This window comes from Lactuca virosa, chromosome 3 (assembly GCF_052849685.1).
Source record: "Lactuca virosa cultivar CGN04683 chromosome 3, Lactuca_virosa_CGN04683_v6, whole genome shotgun sequence".
Lineage (NCBI taxonomy): Eukaryota > Viridiplantae > Streptophyta > Magnoliopsida > Asterales > Asteraceae > Lactuca > Lactuca virosa.
In genome coordinates this window covers 195,390,513-195,410,660 of record NC_136428.1, presented here as the reverse complement: position 1 = coordinate 195,410,660, position 20,148 = coordinate 195,390,513, and the positions used below count along the sequence as shown (strand labels likewise).

At 39.5% G+C, this 20,148-nt stretch overlaps 1 pseudogene; it reads right to left on the bottom strand.

Moving 5' to 3' along the window:
- Positions 1 to 18,128: 18,128 nt before the first annotated feature.
- On the bottom strand, positions 18,129 to 19,307 carry LOC145164343 (putative xyloglucan endotransglucosylase/hydrolase protein 6 pseudogene; annotated as a pseudogene).
- Between the last annotated feature and the right edge of the window lie 841 nt (positions 19,308 to 20,148).

The following is a 20,148-nucleotide window of genomic DNA, read 5'->3' as shown; positions in this document are numbered from 1 at the left end:
ATGACTCTACGGTGATTTCGTTAGATGACATTCAGGTGGATGAGCACCTGAATTATGTAGAGAAGCCCATTGCAATTATTGATAGGAAGACAAAAACTATTTGTAATAAGGTGGTAAATTTGGTAAAGGTACAGTGGCGGAATCGAAGATGTTCAGAGTGGACATGGGTGCTGGAGGATGAGATGAGAGAGAACTACCCAGATTTATTCGCATCAGAGGACTTCGGGGACGAGGTCCAGTTCAAGTGGGGGAGAGTTGTAACATCCGAATTCAGGTAATTCCCTTTTAAGTTTTTGTTGAAATTTAAGTTGGCAAAGAAGACACCTCGTACGCTAGGCATATATGCATGTACGCTTAGTGTAATAAGGCGTGCATGATCGGGCAACTGAGCCTCGTACGCGGGGCGTACGTGACCTATGTCTAAAACTCTAATCTTCGGGTTTTTCCCCTATTTAAACCCATTTATAGCCTTTGGACCCTCACTTTTATCAGCATCCTTACCTTTAAACGTCCCTAAAAACCCTAAATAGCCATTAGAGGTGACTTTGAGCTTAAAGTAACAAAAAGAGCCATTTTCGGTGTGTTTGCAAGAAGAAGATCTTGTGGTGCAAGTCTTGGACGTGGTGGAACTTCTAGATTCAGCATCCGCATCAACTTAGGGAGCTTTTGGAGGTATAAAGTTCATACCTTGTTTATCTATTTCTTAGATTTCTTCTTAAGCTTGTTTTGGTCCTTTTTGGTCCCTTGGTTTGGTCTTGAAGAGTTAAGACCATTTGAGATGCCAATCTTGTAGATCTAGACATTTAGGGGACTCTTTAAGCTTAAAGGTACAAACTTTATGGTGTTTTTGACCTCCATGCAAGTATTAAGTCATGTATTAAGCTCTTTTGAGCTTTAGGACCTTGTTGAGCCTTGCATGCACGTAAGGTTTGCAACTTTACGTAATGAACCACTTCAAGGAGATCAGATCTGAGTCTTGGGACTAATTTCTTAACCAATTAAGAGCTAAAATGCAAAGTTGGCAAACCTGAGGAGTACGTTGGGCGTACAAGCTCGTACACACAGCGTACAAGCCCTTATTGTTTTGGTCAAAAATTAATCAAGTGTAAATTAACCAAATTGTATGAGAGGTTGTGATGTTATAATCGAAACAAATGAAGAAATGAAGAGTAAGTGACACAAGTAGTTTACAAGGAAAGCCCTTGAACCTTGATAGGATCTCTGACACAAAACCTTGGGAGGTGATTATAATCACCTGCCTTGTTATTTTTATTGAAATAAACTGTTGAGTACAGAGGAATAGTATGAATGTAAGTAAAAATGTCGTAGATGAGCTAATCGTGTCTGTCGTGTGTGAAGTACATGTGTATTTATAGTCTAGTTTCAGTAACAATAAGTCTGTGATTTCCGGGATCCTCCCAAATAAAATGAACATGTGGGCTTGACTTGGTATTTCCGGGTCTTCTGCTTAGTAAAAGCTTTTCTTTGCTAAGAATTAGTCTCATGTTTGTTGGATTAGGTGCCTAATCCCATAACTATAATTGGTATGTACTTGAATTGATAGTGGCATGGTCCTTTTGGGTTGCTTCACACTAGCAACTTGACAGGATGATTAATTGAGGAAGAGGAAGAATTTATTATTTGAAATAATAAATTGGAATAAATGATTTATTAATATATTATGGAAATAATATATTAATTAGAAATCATATTATTAATTAATATTTAATCAGAAATTAACTTGGAATTAATTTTGGGATTAAAGGAATTAATTAAAAAGTGTAGGGGTTGTTTTGCAATCTATTGATAGTTGTGGATTTTGGCTCTTAGACCATCCTAGGAGGGATGGACGAAATTCTCTAGGTAAGGCCCTAGAAATTTCGTTCATGGCCTTAAGGATGAGGATTCATGAGCTGCTTAGGCCTTAAGCAAAGGGATTAGGGTTTCCTTATCTTAACCCTAGCTTTGGCTCTAAGCAACCAACAACTACATAAAGGGCATAACCTCTTGTGGATTTCGGCTAATGCTAAGGTTCCTAAACCCTAAGAAAACCGAAAATTGTCTCCTCTCTCCTCCTCTCGTAATCATCCTCTTGCTAAGTGTGTTTGTGAGCCATTAGAGGTGTTACGCTTGTAACACTAAGTTCTCAAAGTTCAAGATCTACAAGGTTTTAGATTGTTATTATAATATAACAATCAAGGTATGTATTATGATCCCAATTGTGTGAATTTCTATTATTATACATAGAACCTAGGGTTTCTTCTTTGTGTTCATTGTTTGCATGTTTAACTAGAGAAAACTTAGATCCAATCAATTTAGGGTTGCAGGCACACATAGGATATGTTGTTATGCTCATAACCCATCAATGTTGACTATTTCTACACATGTGAGAAAGAGAGCAGAAATATATCCGTTAGAAATGTTAGGAAATAAATATAATAACGGTGAGTATCCTGAGATATGTTTGAGATCCTGAAAGTTCTTGAAGATCCGGGATCCTGAATTAGTTTGAGGATCTTGGCCCTAACAATTTCCTCCAAATTATCCCTGAATGATATATAGGTTAATTTTAAACATTCAAATGTATAATTTCAAATAAACAAAGATAAGGTTTTCAAATTTTGAATTCTAACAGAAAGATTTTATCTTTTCCATGATCAAAATGAGGCAGTCAAATCACTCTCTCTCTCTCTCTCTCTCTCTCTCTCTCTCTCTCTCTCCTCTGTCATAAAGATAAATAGGGTAATTAGTTGTAGTTATTCTTTACCCTCCGTTGTTTCTTTTCGATCATCATCGATTGTTCCTAAGGTATCCTCATTTTTTCTCCTCTAATTTTTTCAATTTCTTAAGCATGGGTAAAAAGATGGTTCGCTCTCGAGCTAGCATCGTTGCCCTTTCGGACGATGACTTTTTCGGTCAAAAGCTCCTCACTTACAGTGACTCTTGATCATTTAACGATGATGATATATGGTTCCTGAAATCCAACGAGGTTTTTCCTATAGACACGATTTTTAGTCCTTTTGATGCTTCGATTCAAGCAGATTTTGTATCTTCTTCTTGGATTTGCTTTCCTAAATACCCCTTTTATTTGGGGTTTAAATATCCCTTTTCCTAGAATTATTTCTGGGTTTTTCGAATTAACAAACATCTCATATATCCAAGCCATGCTTGTCGTATGGAGGATCCTATTCCAGATCAATGAGTTGAACCAATCCAATGATCTAGGTATAGGTGTTGCCGAACTAGCTTATGTTTACAATCTCTCCACCTTCGGAAAATCCAGTTTCTTTCTAAACCTCAAAACTAACAACTCTCCACTCATTCTAAAATCAAAACATAATCATGGAGCTTGGAAAGAGAAATACTTTATTGTGAGGTGTGACACTCCTCCTGGCGGGGATCTCTTGACAAAGTCTTGGGTCAAAAAGGTAGGATTTACTCTTTAGTCCCAAGGATCCTGGGATTCAATTTCTTATTAATTTTATTGTGATGTAGGGTTAAAATTTGAAGAGATTGCTCTTTCTGTAGAGGATACTGAAGACATGGTTGTTTTGGTCAAAAATTGATCAAGTGTAATTCGACCAAGTTGTATGAGAGGTTGTGATGTTTGTATAATGTAAGTATAGAATAATGATTAAAGTGAGATAAGTGAGTTACAAGGAAAACCCTTGATCCTTTATAGGATCTCCGACATAAAACCTTGGGAGGTGATAATGATCACCTGCCTTGTTGTGTTTTATTGATTTCAATCCGAGATTAAAGAGATGATGAAAATAAAATTAGTACAAGTGTAATGGTAGAGCTAATTATGTGTGTAGTGTGTAATTTACAAGTGTTATTTATAGTCTAAGCTAATCAACAAGAAATCTGAGATTTTCGGGATCCTCCTTGAACAAGTATTTGCACGTTGTTTGACTTGTTATTCCCGAGTCTTAATCTTGGTTGAAGTGATTTTCCATTGAGAATAAGTCTTGTGTTGACTAATTCTGTCCATGTAAAAAAAGAGAGAAAAATATAGCCATCATAAGTGTTAGGAAATATTAGTAACAATAATCATTATCATGCGATATATTTAAGGATCCTGAGGTTTCAACAATATTAAGGATCCTGAATATGATTCTGGGATCCTTCCCCTAACAAATTCTTCCAAAGTATACCTACGAAATATAAATCTTAGTTTTTGAATATTTAGAGATATAATTTTGAAGTAGAAAATGAAGTAAAAAGTTCTAACAGATAGGGTAATTTAAATTTCAATGGATAGATTTCTAGCCATTGGAATAGGTCAAATCACCCTTCTACCTTTCCTTGATTCTTGTATAAATAGGGTATTCAACCTTTCAATTTTGTCTTACTCTTCTAGCTCTTCTTCTGGATGTCTACTGAATATCATCGAAGGTACTACCTTTGTCTATCTTTTTCCTTCCTCGTTTACTTTTAAATATGGTCAAAAAAGGAGTTCTCTCTCGCGCAAACATCATAGCTATACCTGATGATGATTTCGTAGATTAGAAAATCCTTTTGTACAAGGAAACTTGTACCTTCGATGTCGACAGTATCAAAGCTTTGAATTCGATTGGAACCTTTCCCACTGATACTGTTTTCAAACCTTTTGATGTCATGATCCAATCGGATTTTATTTCTCCCATTCGGGTTTGTTTTCCTGAGTATCATTTTACCTTAGGCCTCACTTATCTCTTTTCCAAAATCATATTTGAATTTTTTGAAATTACTAAGATTTCATATATCCAATCCATGCCAGCGATTTAGAGGATCCTTTATTGGATTGATCATCTGAAGCACTCCATGGGTCTCAACATTGGTCTAAACGAGTTAGATTATGTTTACAACCTTTTGACCTTTAGGAATTCATGTTTCCTGTTGAATATCAAAACCGATAGATCACCTCTTGTATAGAAATCCAAGCATAACGATGTTGCTTAGAAAGGAAGATACTTTTTCATGAAACGCTACTCGATTCCCGGTGGAAATCTTTTACCTCAATCCTGGGTTAAAAAGGGTATGGTTTCGTATCTTTATATTGAGGATCCTGAGATTCACACTTCTTACTTTGTTTAATTTTTTGCAGCTTTCAAGTTCAACGAGTTAATTCCCCCTGCTGAAGACACTAAAGATAGGATCAAAAACTTCCTTCCTCTGCCTGAGATTGACAAGACATTCATGCTTGATACTTCCAATCATCAAGAAATCTCAACCACTATCATCCCTATTCCTACCAGTAAGGATCCTTGAGTACTTTCATCTCTCATCTTGGGAAACTTCAAATATTTCTTTGGTTTTCCCAGGATCCAAATCTACACTCGCTAGTGCTCAGTTCTCCCTTTCTGACCTCGATACGACCATGTCATTTTTCCAGTTGCTTTTGAAGAAAGAAAATATCAGCTCCTCCATTGCCTCAAAAAGGCTCATATTGATCCGACTATGAGGACTCCAGGATCCAGAAGAGAAAACCTTCTGAAGCTACAAGCATGAGCCTGGAAAATCTTGAAGCCGAGGATGCACTTCAGAAGCTGGTCTCCTTTTCTCAAGTTGTAAGTGTTAGTTTTACTCTTGTTCCTTATGATTTTGCCTTTCACTCTTTCTGATGTCTATCTTGCTCCAGGTCTTTGATTAAGTTTTCACAGACTTGAGGATCCGGGCTGAAAAGGCTGAACAAGCTTTAAGGGAGCAAGAGAAAGTGTGGAAGGTGACTAATGAGGATCTCTTGAAATGAGTGGAGTATGATGCAAAGATGGTGGAGGTGATCGCCGAAGTGAAGGCCAACACCGTCATGGCTATTTGGGAAGCCAAGATCAAATTAATTGAAGATGTGGCCAATACAGGATCATAGAATCTGGCTAGGTGGTGTGCAGCCCTAGCAAAATTAAAGGTTGAACCTGTCAACACCAGTGAAGATCCTGAAGGGTAGCAGCCAAAGGAGAATGAGGAGAAGAAAACCTCAGGCAATGATGACTAATACACGATCTAGGCATGTAGACAAAAACATTCCAATATTACGAGATGTCCAAGCTTTCCACACACTTTCTGAATTCAAGCTCGCCACTACTACCCAAGGGGAGTCTGTTCCAATTCTTCTTATTTAATTTATATGTTCTTTTATTGTTTTAGGATGCAATGGGGACATTGTATCATTTAAATGTGGAGTAGTGGGTCGAATATAGGAATGCAAGCTTACTGATTAAAAATTAAAAAAATGACTAGGATTTTAAAAATTATTATTAGAAATATTTGAAACAATAATCTAAAATTCTATCTTGTCAAATAAAAATGTTATGTTGAGATTTAGGTTGCTACTTTAGTGTGGGATGATCTGATACAAGTTTCAATGTTTAAATAAGCCAATATGTTATAGTGTATTTGTGGTTTCCCTATCCTAGTGAAATTATGGAACAAAAACATGGCCTTGCTTAGTTTGAAGGCCACAATATGTTTAGCATCATGTACCAAAAATGTATCTAGGAGAGCTTATGTAGTCATTGCACATTAGAATAATATCTCTAACCAATAAGGGTTGAAGTTAAGTTCCATTGCTTAAGCATATGTTTTTTTAGGATTTTAGTTTTGAGTGAAAAAGAAAAAAAAAAGGTAAAAAACTGTGAAAAAAGAGAAAAAAATAGAAAAAAAAAACAAGTTGCAAAGTTTGAGAAAATAAGAGTCTACAAGGCTATGAAGATTAAGAAATATCATGAAGAAAAACTCCAAATTATCGAAGGCTCAAGAATAAGCCGAAATTTGCCAAGTATTTATTATTGTAATCTATTTATTTCTAGGTTATTTTTCCATATGTATGTTTGGGGGCTTAACCAAAAATACCTTGAGGTTAAGAAAGTTTTCTGGGGATGGATTCAGAGGGATACATAAAATGAGAGTTGTTCAAAAGAAGTTGGCAAGTGTTTATGAAGATTATGAGGATTTAGGATTAGGGAAGTTCTTAGGAAAATTTAGACACAAATACATGCATTGCGGTATTGGAATAACGGAGAGGCTCAAAATGGATGTTTTGTGCGATGTTGGTAGCTAAAGTCTTGATATAATGATAATAAAATCAGTTTTGCTTAGGGGCAAGCAAATAACATATGCGGGGTATTTTGATATGTGCATAATTAATTACATATCTAATGCATATTTCTAATACTTTTAGCTATAACTATGTTCAATATGGAACAAAAGATACTTAATATGCTTTAATTATGTTTTGTAGCTGCAAAGACTTGCTCGAGACAAAAAGGAAGCATACGAGGAGCTGGAAGCAGGAAACGAGAGCAAAAACAAACGAAGAGAAGAAAAGGTTAGAAGAGCACGTCGTGGCGCCTTAACCAAGATGTGGTGATTAGAAGAATCACGACCCTAATGTTGATGTGGAAATTATGGGATTTACTCGAAGACCATGTCGTGGTGGCGGTCAACCACGACGTGGTGGTCAGATTTCCACAAATATAAAATCCCGGTCATTAGGTCGAATTAGGGGCATGCATTCTGTTCTTTGAGGTTATTTGCGACTAATAAACACTTAGAAATCCATAGGAAGTTGAAATTCAAGAGAGCTCAAGGATTTAAGAAGATTTGGAAGATATTCAACATTGATCTAGTTGGCTTACTATTTAAACTTATGTCTAGCTTATTTTACTTAGATATAATGTGTTTTTTCTGCTATAATGAGAGGCTAATCACCTTTTTACTTCTGTTTGGTGAAGATTAGCTTGATACTTATGTGTTGATTTCAATTATTGGATATTATTATTGTTTTACTTGTTTTTGATATAATTAAAACCTAGCATGTTTTAGTTCTAGTTTATATTGCTCATAAATCAGATTTTGTGTGTTAATTGACCATATTAATTGCATGAATCTATCTCCTAATTGTTTATGACCATTAAACAGTTAGAGCAGGGCTGGTCCATTATTTTTGAGGGCCCTGTGCTAAAAGCAGTGTTGCAAAAATCGGCCTAGGCGGCCGATTAATCGGCGCCTAGGCGCTAGGCAGACCTCGACTGGAGAGGTTTAGAGGTAATCGGCTTGTGTAATCGGAAGGGTCAAAGTCGGTCAAAGCCGAAGATAATCGGACCTAGGCGGAGCTAGGCGCTCAAATCGGTCAAATCAGGTCAACATGATTTAAAAACATTTTAAGGGAAAAATGGTCAAAATATAACAATTGCTGCTAGGGTTCGTTCCAATTTCTCATTCAATCTTATGTGCAGTCAAAGAAACATCGCATTCCCTCTCTCGACTCAATGATTGAAGTGAAACGGCGACAACTTCTCGTCAATTTCATAAAAAAAATCGAAGAACTTATATAAATAGACATTAGATAGCTGATTTTGACATTCAATTTGCATCTTTTTTTTATCAACGAGCTTATTTTGAAGGTGGGAAAGGGTAAAAACATTGATCTTAACGGGTCCTCTTTGATTTCAAGCAGATATGGTGTTGGACCGATTCGTTTTTTGATTTCACGCAGGTTTTCGCCCTTTATTGTTTTCGGATTTCACGCAGGTGATGGTGGGTATTCGACAAAGGTGGAGGCGATGGTGCAGGGGGGTCGTTTACAATGGAGATATAAGGATGGTTATCAATTTTTATGGTGGTGATTTGAAGTGGCTAACATATGGAGGAATGGTGTGGAGCAAGGTGGTGTAGAGAGTTGAAGATAACCGGTGAGGGATGATTGATTGGTTTGAATAGAGGTGGTAAAGATGGTTGACGATTTTGCTATGATGATATTCGTCGTTAACAGGAGTTCTGAAGGAGATGTTCTTCATAAGTTCTTGTGTAACATCCTGTTTCGGATTGTCCGTGATTAGGGTTCGTGGGCTGCAAACTGTGCATGAGGAGGTCTCGGGGTTGCGACGAGTTGCTAGAAGCTTAGGGCATCTCATCACCTTTCCGTGGGTTTGAGGTTCATGGGAATCGAGGTTATATCGAGGAAGTGATGGAAGTTTGAAGTTGTGGCAGGATAAGTCCCTTAATTGAGAAAGGTGGCAGTTGAGTACGTTAGGCGTACATATGTGTACGCTTAACGTACTCATGTGCTTGATTTTCAAGCGGAGCCACCTAGTACGCTGGGCGTACTAGGCCCATAATGAAACCCCTAATTTAGGGTGATTCCCCTATATAAAGGATATGATGGCCTCATTTCTGGCCACCATTCTCAGACATCAAACCCTAAGTGTGCCCTAACCTTCGTTTTAGAGTTTGTGAGTGCATATGTGAACCTTTGAGAGTGTTTGTGTGGTCTTGAAGAGAAGAGAAAGCTTTGGAGAAGAAGGAGTGGGAGTCTAAGCTTTTGGATCTGAGCAAATCTGAGTTGGGAGCTTCATATAGAGGTATAAAGCTTCAAACTTTACCACTCTTTTGTTATGTGCATCACAGATGAGAATTTTAGGGTTTTGTCCCAAAAAGGTGGAGACTTTATGAGATCTTGAGTTCCAGAGACTAGGACCAACCCCTTTTGAGTATATTAGTGGTGTAATGTCATAAAAGTCCAATCTTGGTCGTTGGAATCAAGCCATGCATGTGTTATGAGCTTTTTGAGATAAGGGTGTGAGTGTTTTGGGTGTTTGTGACCTTTCCAGCCATGCAAAGGCTTAAAGTCACTGGCTTTATGGAGTAAGAGCCATTAGGGAGTCCAGATCTGGGATTTGTGTTAATGTCCTAACTGATTAAGACCAAAGGAGTGGAAAGAGTGAATCTGGGGAGTACGCTGAGCGTAATTCCTGTACGCCCCCCGTACTACCGCAGTGTCCCCGATGGCCAAATCTGGATTCTTAGTATGCTGAGCGTACCAAGGGAGGTACGCCCCGCGTAACCTCACTGTGGACTTTTGGGCTAAGTCTCATTTTGGGCCTTGAGTGTTGGGCCTGGAATTTGGGCCTGTTGCAATAGAGTATTGGACCAGAGGAATATATATATTCGTGCTTGGACCCTTAACTTGGGCTTGCCATTTAGTTTTGAGAGTGGGCCTCGGGTGAACCCATTTATTATTGGGCCTTGGTGTGCCCATTGGGTTTTAGGCTATTAATGGGCTGGTTAATGGTCTACCCTTAGACCTAATGAGTGAAAGTTTGGACTTACTTCCTAATTGGGTTAATTGTGGGTTTGGCTCAGAATTATAGGCCGGTGCGCAGCAACAGTGTTTTCAGGGGTTGTTCTTCATCCGAGGTGAGTCTTCTCACTATACTTACCATGAGTGGTATCCTTGTGTAACTGAGATGTCTTATGTGATTATTTGTATGTTGTGATATTCTGCATTATGTCTCTGTGATTTATGTTGAGTATTGTATTTATGAGCTTATTGAGTTAGGACCGGAGGGTCCACCTGAGTTCTGGGACCGGAGGGTCCCACTGAGACACATTTACCGGAGGGTCTTATCTGAGTATAGCCATGAGAGGCTACTGATATGTGTGTGGTATTTTGGGGAACTCACTAAGCTTCATGCTTATCGTGTTATGTGTTATATGTTTCAGGTTTTTCTCAGGATCGCTGGAAGGCAACGACTCGATTGTACACACCAGAGAAAGAGTTATGTTTTGAGGATCCTGGATTATTAATCAAACAATTATGGAGATGCGTTTTCTAAACTAAATAAATGAGATTTTGTGAAATGCGTTATGAGAATTATATGATTTTAAAATGAAAATTTTGTTTTGAAATTTACGGTGTTACAAGTTGGTATCAGAGCCTTGGTTTGAGGGATTCGGATGCACCTTCGGGTATATCTTGACTCAAACTGAGGATTTGAGAAAAGTTTTCGAAAGAAATGATTTTTCTAAAACGAGCAATATTTTCTATTAGAAAAACGAGAAGGAGCAGTGTGTACAATCAGCCAGAGCCCGAACAGTGATTTCCCAAAATACCCTTACTTATTTGTGATATAAGTTATTATTGAGATATTAGTGATGCATGCTAGAAGATAGGCTAGGTATTTCAAATTCTAGGGCTAGAGTTGCCTGATTTATGATGCCTTAGCCTAGGAAGTTGGCTATCTGTGATGTGCTTTGAGTATGTGTTGAGTAAGAGTATCTAGCAGGAATCTTTTAGAGAGAACTTTGAGTAGAGGAGTGGTCTAGGTGAGATACCTAGATGAGTATTAGAGGAGCCTACTGAGAGAGTAGTTAAATATCCGCGAGGGGATAGAGTTGCTTGAGTTCGGTGATACCTTTGAGAGTAAGTGGAGTGGTAACCTAGAGTGTTTTTATGTGTTTGTAGAGATTATTCGATGACAGAATGATGCTTGCTTCGTGCTTTATGGAACTCTTGATGATGAGAGTCAGCTACTAATTGAATATGACGATATTCAGGAGGTAGACGGTTGGCATCATAAGGAGTTCTTCAGCAGCTGATGGCAGAGAAGTGAGGGAACCTAGGAAGAGCCTAAGAGCGGCCTTAGGCAGATGAGTACGATGATAGAGGAGAGTATTCGCTGGGAAGCGACCAGGTTTAGCGGGATTGGTGATCGAGAAGGTTGAGGAGCTACTTAGGAATTCTGGGACGATCCGCGTGGAAAGTATGGGTAGATGTGGCAGGTAGTATGGGCCCGTACTACTGAAAGCAGAGGACCCGTACTCGAAACACGGAGAATACCAGAGGTTCTAAGTGGCATATTGAGAGGATATAACATGGTTCGGGTACCAAGATTCATGGCAGATTGAGAGGTGATCACATGGTTCGAGTACCATGATTCGTGGCGGTTAGTGCTTCTGGTTTTACCAGTTGTCCCGTGGTGGTTGATTAGTCTAAGATCAGATGATAGAGTGTGGGGCCAAAGGGCCATGTCGAGCAAGTTTTAATGGAGTATACCTTGAAAGGGAAATCGAGTTCGTTTCCGAGGGATTTTTATTGGTGAGATGTTAGTTGGAGTCGCAAGGCCTAGGGATGAGTAGAGATGATGCTTATTTGAGGATCGAGGTCTAAGACGAGCCATCGGTTGATGGATGAGACATCACCTTCTGTGGCAAGAGTTGTGTTGTTCCCGTTTCTGGGAGGAGCGAAGGAGATATCGAGTTTTCAGTTTCAGAGTTGGGAGGTAAACCCCGTGGGGTAGCATATGGTGGTGACCTTTTCATCAGAGTATTTGGGCAGTTTGTCTGCTGTGAGGTATTTCTTGTACCATGGAGTCATTTGTGGAGGCTGAGATGGAAGAGACCCATGAAGGTGCGTTTATGAGTGTGGCATGCTTTTAGCAGCAATTTCAGGAGGTTAAGAGGAATATATCAGGGCGGTGGCCCTCGTGGTTATGTTGTGTATCGGTTGTGAGAGTGAGGTCTCGTGCTTTGTTGATGATTCCCGTGTTGGGAGGCTGGTCGAGGAGTCAGAGATGAGGTGTGTGATAGTGCATTATTTCCGGACTGAGGGTCAGGGTTATTTCGGAACAGTTGAGGTATCCGGCGGTGTGTTAGTCTGAGGTTTCGAGATGACCAGATGCAGTCAAGTTGGGGGTTCTGAGATTCTTGTCTGAGTTACGAGATATTTGGGGTCGCTTGGTTTCCATCGAGAAGATCATTGAGTGTTTGCGTGGTACGTTCCAAGAGTCAAGTGTGATGTACCTGGTGAATCAGTCCATGGAGTAAATTGTTGGTATGCCGAATGGTGATGGTTCAAACCCTGAGTGGGGTAGAACTGTGTATTCAATTGAGAAGATCAGCAGTTCATTCAAGTGCATCTGATTATGGAAATCTGCGGTGCGGACACATGAAACCTGGGATATTGGTGGATGCGGCGAGGTGCGAGGCGGGATGATGTATGAGTATGTGCTTAAGGAAGGATGAGTGAATCCACGACAGGTGGCCGTTGGTCAGAGGATTTATGATGGCTAGAAATTCTCGAGTTTGCAAATGTTGCGTTCGAGGCGGACAGGTCGCTGAGTTCATGGTGCAATAGCTAAGATTTGCTGGTATAGGTATAGATTGTAATCTATACTCCAGAACAGGGCAGCAGTTGGTTTGTTGACCAATTTTAAAGTCGGTATGAGTAGTTCCTATGGGCGGTGATCAGTAGAGGGTGGAGCTTCGAATTTTCGTCAACGTGTATTCAGTCGTTGACGAATCCTCCGTGTTTCAATTTGGGAGATGGGAGTATTTCAAGGTTTCGAGTTGTGTAAGTGAAAGATCATTGGTAAAGGCAAGACCGCGTGAGACGATGTGATGGTGTACTGAGGTACCCAAGTATGATGTCCTAATTTTGGTCATATTAGGACTCGAGTTGTGAGATGGCGAGTGTAGTACCGAGTGATTTTGTTCCAGTGGGAACCCATCAGTTAATTGTCGCCGGATTCAGACTGTCTAAGGGTGTATCTGTGCTGAGACTAGTGCCTTGCCTTCGAGAACTTACATCAGGAGTGGTAGTGCATAAGCTGGGTGAGTGTAACCACCTATCTATGTTGAGCTGCGGAGCATGAGTTGGTGAACTCAGTGTGGTGATGACTTAATGATGAGGTTATGGGGTGATAAGGGAGCAAGTGGATCCGGGTGGGAGTAATCGCTTGGGCTTATCAGGAGAAACCATGGAGTGAGCCCATGGTGAGTCAGTAAGCGAGAGAGTGTTGTAAGACTACGGGGAGCCGTAGCATCCATGAGTCAGTGGAAGAGAGTGTCATGATACTACAGCGAGCCGTAGTATTCACTGGATAGTGGGAGGGAGTTGTGATACTACGGGGAGCCGTGGTATTCACTACTCAGCTAGAGAGTGTCGTGATACTGTGGGGAGCCGTAGTATTCACTGGTTAGAGCGAGAGTGTCGTGATACTGCGGGGAGCCGTAGTATTCACTGGTTAGAGCGAGAGTGTTGTGATATTGCGGGGAGCCGTAGCATTCACGAGTCAGTGAGAGAGTGTCGAAAGTCTACGGGGAGTCGTAGCATTCATGAGTCAGTTAAGGAGCATCTTAAGACTACGGGGGGAACCGTAGCACTCAGTAGTCGATATGGGTGAATACTGTTCTGTCGGGAGCAGTAGTATTCACTAGTTAGAGTATGGCGCAGAGAAGTTCTTAGGCTTGGGTAGCTTTACCACTTGAGTCTTCAGGAGCCTGGTTGTCGAACCAGTGGCGAGACGGGGGTCTCCGTGTCGGTTGGGAATCGTTGTATTCCTGGGATGAGGAGGGATTATCGAAATTGGAAGGAATTAAAGAGATGGTGTGTGCATAAATCCACGAATTTTGGGTCATGAGTTGAGTACCAGATTGGAAATGAGTGGTTCCAATTCTGCTGTTGAATCAGACTCTCGAGCTCGAGTCTGGATCCATTCGTGTATTGAATAGGCGAGATGAGGTTTCGGATTCGTGGATGGGTTTCGTTTTGAGGGGGTATTGACCTTCAACTGATATCTTAGGCCGGAGTGGATCAGTTTCGTTGGTATGGGAAGAACCGCGAGACGCATGGAACGAGTGGGTGGTTGTCGACAGAGGTCGGAGGTGAGACGATTTCAGATGAGTTGTAGCATTTGCTTGGGGTAAAGCGAACTTCGCGACTTACGTGTCGCGATGAGTCGAGATAGTTATCATGAGAAGGAAGTCGATGAGACGTTTTTGGTTTGCAATGAGTAACCTTTGGAGGTTCATCTTTTGGGTCGGGAGATGACCTGATGCTCAGTGTTGAAGGGTATAATGGAGAGGAAGCTGTGGCGTATGTTTGTAGATATCAGAGGATACTTCCAAGCGAGCATGATCTTTTTTTGTGTTTGAGTTTTGGGGTTCTTTTCTTCCGATGAGTTCTAATAGCTGTTCAGGCGGTAGGTCCTTAGGGATTATGACCTTTCCGTTCCTTTTGAGTTGCGCTCGGAATCGATTAGAGAATCAGAGTTGGAAGAGTGTTCTTAGAGTCTGATAGTCGATGGACGACTAGCAGGATGATGTTTTGCGAGGTTGGTCTGGCAGGGAGATAGACCACTAGAGTTTCAAGTTCTGGAGAGTCAGATCGAGTATCACCGTGGCAGTTGGGCCTGTCCTTCTTCGGGGTCGGGAGTCCCTGCCGGGTTCAGGTGCTTTTGGATGAGATTGTTGTAGTTTATGGGGCGATTCAGTGGTACTTCTCGGGTTTGGGTTCGATCTATGTGTTCATAAGGAGCGATTTCGAGGGCGAAATCTGATTCAAGTGGGGGAGAATTGTAACATCCTGTTTCAGATTGTCCGTGATTAGGGTTCGTGGGTTGCAAACCGGGCATGAGGAGGTCTCGGGGTTGCGACGAGTTGCTAGAAGCTTAGGGCATCTCGTCACCTTTCCATGGGTTTGAGGTTCATGGGCATCGGGGTTATATCGAGGAAGCGATGGATGTTTGAAGTTGTGGCAGGATAAGTCCCTTAATTGAGAAAGGTGGCAGCTGAGTACGCTGGGCGTACATATGTGTACGCTTAGCGTACTCATGTGCGTGATTTTCAAGCGGAGCCACCTATTACGCTGGGCGTACCAGAGGGTACGCTGGGCGTACTAGGCCCAGAGTGAAAACCCTAATTTAGGGTGAGTCCCCTATATAAAGGATAAGATAGCCTCATTTCTGGCCACCATTCTCAGACATCAAACCCTTAGTGTGCCCTAACCCTCGTTTTAGAGCTTGTGAGTGCATTTGTGAGCCTTTGAGAGTGTTTGTGTGTTCTTGAAGAGAAGAGAAAGCTTTGGAGAAGAAGGAGTGGGAGTCCAAGCTTTTGGATCTGAGCAAATCTGAGTTGGGAGCTTCATGTAGAGGCATAAAGCTTCAAACTTTACCACTCTTTTGTTATGTGCATCATAGATGAGACTTTTAGGGTTTTGTCCCAAAAAGGTGGAGACTTTATGAGATCTTGAGTTCCAGAGACTAGGACCAACCCCTTTTGAGTATATTAGTGGTGTAATGTCATAAAAATCGAATCTTGGTCATTGGAATCAAGCCATGCATGTGTTATGAGCTTTTTGAGATAAGGGAGTGAGTGTTTTGGGTGTTTGTGACCTTTGCAGCCATGCAAAGGCTTAAAGTCACTGACTTTATGGAGTAAGAGCCATTAGGGAGTCCAGATCTGGGATTTGAGTTAATGTCCTAACTGATTCAGACCAAAGGAGTGGAAAGAGTGAATCGGGGGAGTACGCTGAGCGTAATTCCTGTACGCCCCCCGTACTGCCCCAGCGTTCCCGATGGCCAAATCTGGATTGTGAGTACGCTGAGCCTACTGACATGTGTGTGGTATTTTGGGGAACTCACTAAGCTTCGTGCTTATCGTGTTATGTGTTATGTGTTTCAGGTTTTTCTCCGGATCGCGGGAAGGCAACGGATCGATTGTACACACCAGAGAAAGGGTTATCTTTTGAGGATCATGGATTATTAATCAAACAATTATGGAGATGCGTTTTCTAAACTAAATAAATGAGATTTTGTGAAATGCGTTATGAGAATTATATGATTTTAAAATGAAAAATTTGTTTGGAAATTTACGGTGTTACATCTTGAGCTTGGTTCTTGGTTACAATATAAAAACAAAGAAACACTCTTTTCTCTTCCATTCACAGCTAAAAATACACACACTCGTTTGTTCTTTCTTCATCTTTTTCTGGTTCGAGGTTTGGATTTGTGTCTCGGTTGTAACAGGTAGGGCAGAAGTGGTGGTGCTGTTGGTTGGAATGAAAACGAAGAAGTTGCATCAGGGATTAACGCACACAAGCTGTTTGATGAAAATCCTCAAAGAGTTCATTGTTGTTCTTGTCTTAAGAACAGGGGTTGTGGTTTACCTATGTTCTATATAACTATCTGCTGGCTCTTGTTGACTTCTAATTTGGTATATGCTTGTTGGTTGTGGTTTATCTATGTTCTGAATTGTTCTGTGTTCCTAAAATTTGTATCTAGAATATATATGAGACACATTGTTTTTATGAATCTAGGTGCTTGATTGACATTTCTTTTTGGTTTACATGTTCTCCGCTTTAGATCGATGTAGGTCTATTTTTTATATGGTTCTATGAAGTCTTGGTTAGATTGTTCTATGCAAAATTCTTGAAGAAACCTAAATATTTCTTAAAAACATCAATTTTAGTTGATATAATGTTATATTTAATGTTATACGCTTAGGATTAATGTTATATTTATTAATTTTTTAATAATAATGGTCCCCGATTAATCCCCGCCTAGCTATTAATCCCTTGACCCCAGTCCATCGATTAGCCTACGTCGAGCGTTTTCTACAACCATGGCTAAAAGTAACAAATTGGCCCTAATATTAGAAAAATGATTAGTTGAAAAATTCATCTCAAGGCATAAGGCAAAAGTGTTGAACCCTGGACATGCAGCCAACAATGCGTATGTCTTTACACCAGCTGATCTAGAAGACATATTGTTAAACTTTTACGTAAAACATATTAGTTAAAAATTAATAGTAAGGAGTAGGAATCGAACCCCGGGCGTTTGGCAGGAAACATCAACAGGCGCCACATAGCGCCAGTTGAACAAGATATAGTTAATTACTTTCTTTGCGTAAAAAATATATAATATATAATAACTATATAAATTGGCTAAAAATCGGGCCCCATTTTTTCCGGGGCCCTGTACGGTTTCCCACCTTGCACACCCTCAGGGTCGGACCTGAGTTAGAGCTAGGATTAATCACATCTTAGTTAATAGTAGTTAAAACTAGTAGCTTTGGCTATGTTAGAGAGCATAATTAGTATTAATTTATGTGGTTGCTCAACTAGACCATGGAAGAGTAACTAATATCATTCATAGTCCAATTGTACTCTTATCAATTTAGTGTTTAACTTGAGCATGACCATTGCCTTGTCATAAATAAATCGCTAGGCCTCGTAATTTGACCATAAGAGTTAGATAATTGGTAATCAATATAATCTATCCACTAGAAATCAACCATAGGATAAAGTGAAATCGAATATAGACAGAAGTATTCTTTTAATTCTTGAAGTTGCTTTCTTTTCGTTGCTAGCTACTTGTTAGTTGATAGTAAGTGATTCTGATCTTGCAAAATCATTGAAAACCCCCCAAATCATAGTTTATTTAATAGGTTAATTAGAAGTAGTTAAATTTTATTAATTGAACTACCTTCCCTGTGATCGACACCCGACTTACCTAAGCTATTCTATAATCTGACTAGGTTTACTGCTTATAGGTGCATAGATAGTAAAAGTTTGTTAGGTTATAAATTTAAAACGAATATGTACTTTTGTGCACATCACTCGCATCCTCCCATCAGTTGGAAGAATTCGAGGCATAGGTCCGTGAACCAGGAACCGGGCAACCCTCAATGTCAAAGTCCTTGTATTATGCGTAAAATGGTGCTTTGATCCAATCAATTTTTTCGAGCCCACCCCTTGTAGCCCAATCATCTGCTTCCCATAATGTAGAGTAGACTCCCATTGGATAGAACTTGGGGAATGAGAGCCCTGTGGCTTCTTTGTTCTTGAATACCCTTATGGGTACTTCATCCATAGAATACCTGTATGATCACATTTTTCATTGTTAAGTTATATTATAAAAGTTATGATGCATCCAATTTCCATACATATAATTTAAACTTTTATATATATATATATATATATATATATATATATATATATATATATATATATATATATATTAAAAAGGGATCAAAACAAGTTTCGTTCAATCATGTAATTTGTTTAAAACATTTAAAATATGTCCGGAAGGATCAGGTTGCTTACTCATAAACATTTTTTCCATTTTTTAATTTTAATAACTAACCAATATATTAAATTCGGTTAATAAAGTTATTATTAATATGATAAACTACTTTTTTGTTAATCTAGTTTAATAGGTTGTAAGTCTATCTAGGCCTTCGGTATGTCTATCTAGTTGTATCTTTTTTTTATTTTTAAATATCCATTAAAAACCTTAAATAAAATTATAACCTAGATTGACCGATTAGTAATATATATATATATATATATATATATATATATATATATATATATATATATATATATATATATATATATATATATATATATATATTTGACCTCTCCCATCTACTTACACAACACGGTTATGGTTCCATAAGATGGAGTAAGTGTGATAGTCTACAGGAGGGTCGAACCATAAATGGACCCCTTGTTCTCTATCTCTTTTTCCATGAGCATACACATTGGTTTGGACTGAGTAAGGTTCCCCAGTACGGTTTCCCAAGAACTCAAAATCCAGTTCATCACGCACTTGATTGTCGAAGAATGTGTCATTATGATCATGTACTAATGCAATCTTTATCTTGGGTGTAATGTGTGATTTATGTGATGGATATAAGTTTGATATTTATATACATATATTCACATCTTCATGATTTTGGGTGTCTCTGTTATCCCAACACATTTGCCACTGCTAGACATAAAATCTCTCCTTGCTCCTCTGCTAGTGTTAATCTCGATCCATATGTTAATCATCGTGGTTATTAATGTTAGTGATTTTATATCACTAATGTTATTTAAGTGTAATGGGATTAAATTGTTGATCAATATCACTTTGACAATTATTGAACAAATCGGTATGGTGCGGAGTGCACATTTGTTTAATATTGTCTTTGTTGAAAGTACACTGCTATTTAGGGGCGAAGCCCCTGAACCGACGGGGGTCCGGGGCAGCGCCCCTGGGAGCGGGGTCCAAGGGGCAGAGCCCCTGGCTGGGGTCGAGCTGTTGTTGGTTTATTCTAGACCCGAATTTAAGTTAGTTTATGACGTTTTGACAGTTTTAGGACATAAAACTGTCATGTGGCAGTTGTAAGACTGGAAGTTTTTCTGGTTATTGATCATATCCGAAATCTGTTGTTGGTACACTTCCTCTTCATAACATCTTGAACATTCTCTCTTCTGTTTTTATCAATTCTGAGTCTTATCCGATTAAAGATTGGGAGTACCACCCAAATACTTTAATCTGAAAGTGAAAACCCCAATTCTCAGAATTTCCAAGCCTTTTCAATACCCCAAATTTCTTACAAAGATTAAAGTATTTTTGTGATCATGGCAAGTGGTGATTCTATGAAGGAAATGACAAGTAAGTTTGAAAAACTGAACAAGTTTGAAGGGAAAGATGTTCGTAGATGGCAGAAGAAGATGAAGTTTCTCCTTACCACTCTGAAAGAGGTGTATGTTCTGAGTACACCCATGCCAGTCTTACCAGAATCTGTTGAAGATGAACCTTTGGAGGAAACAAGAAG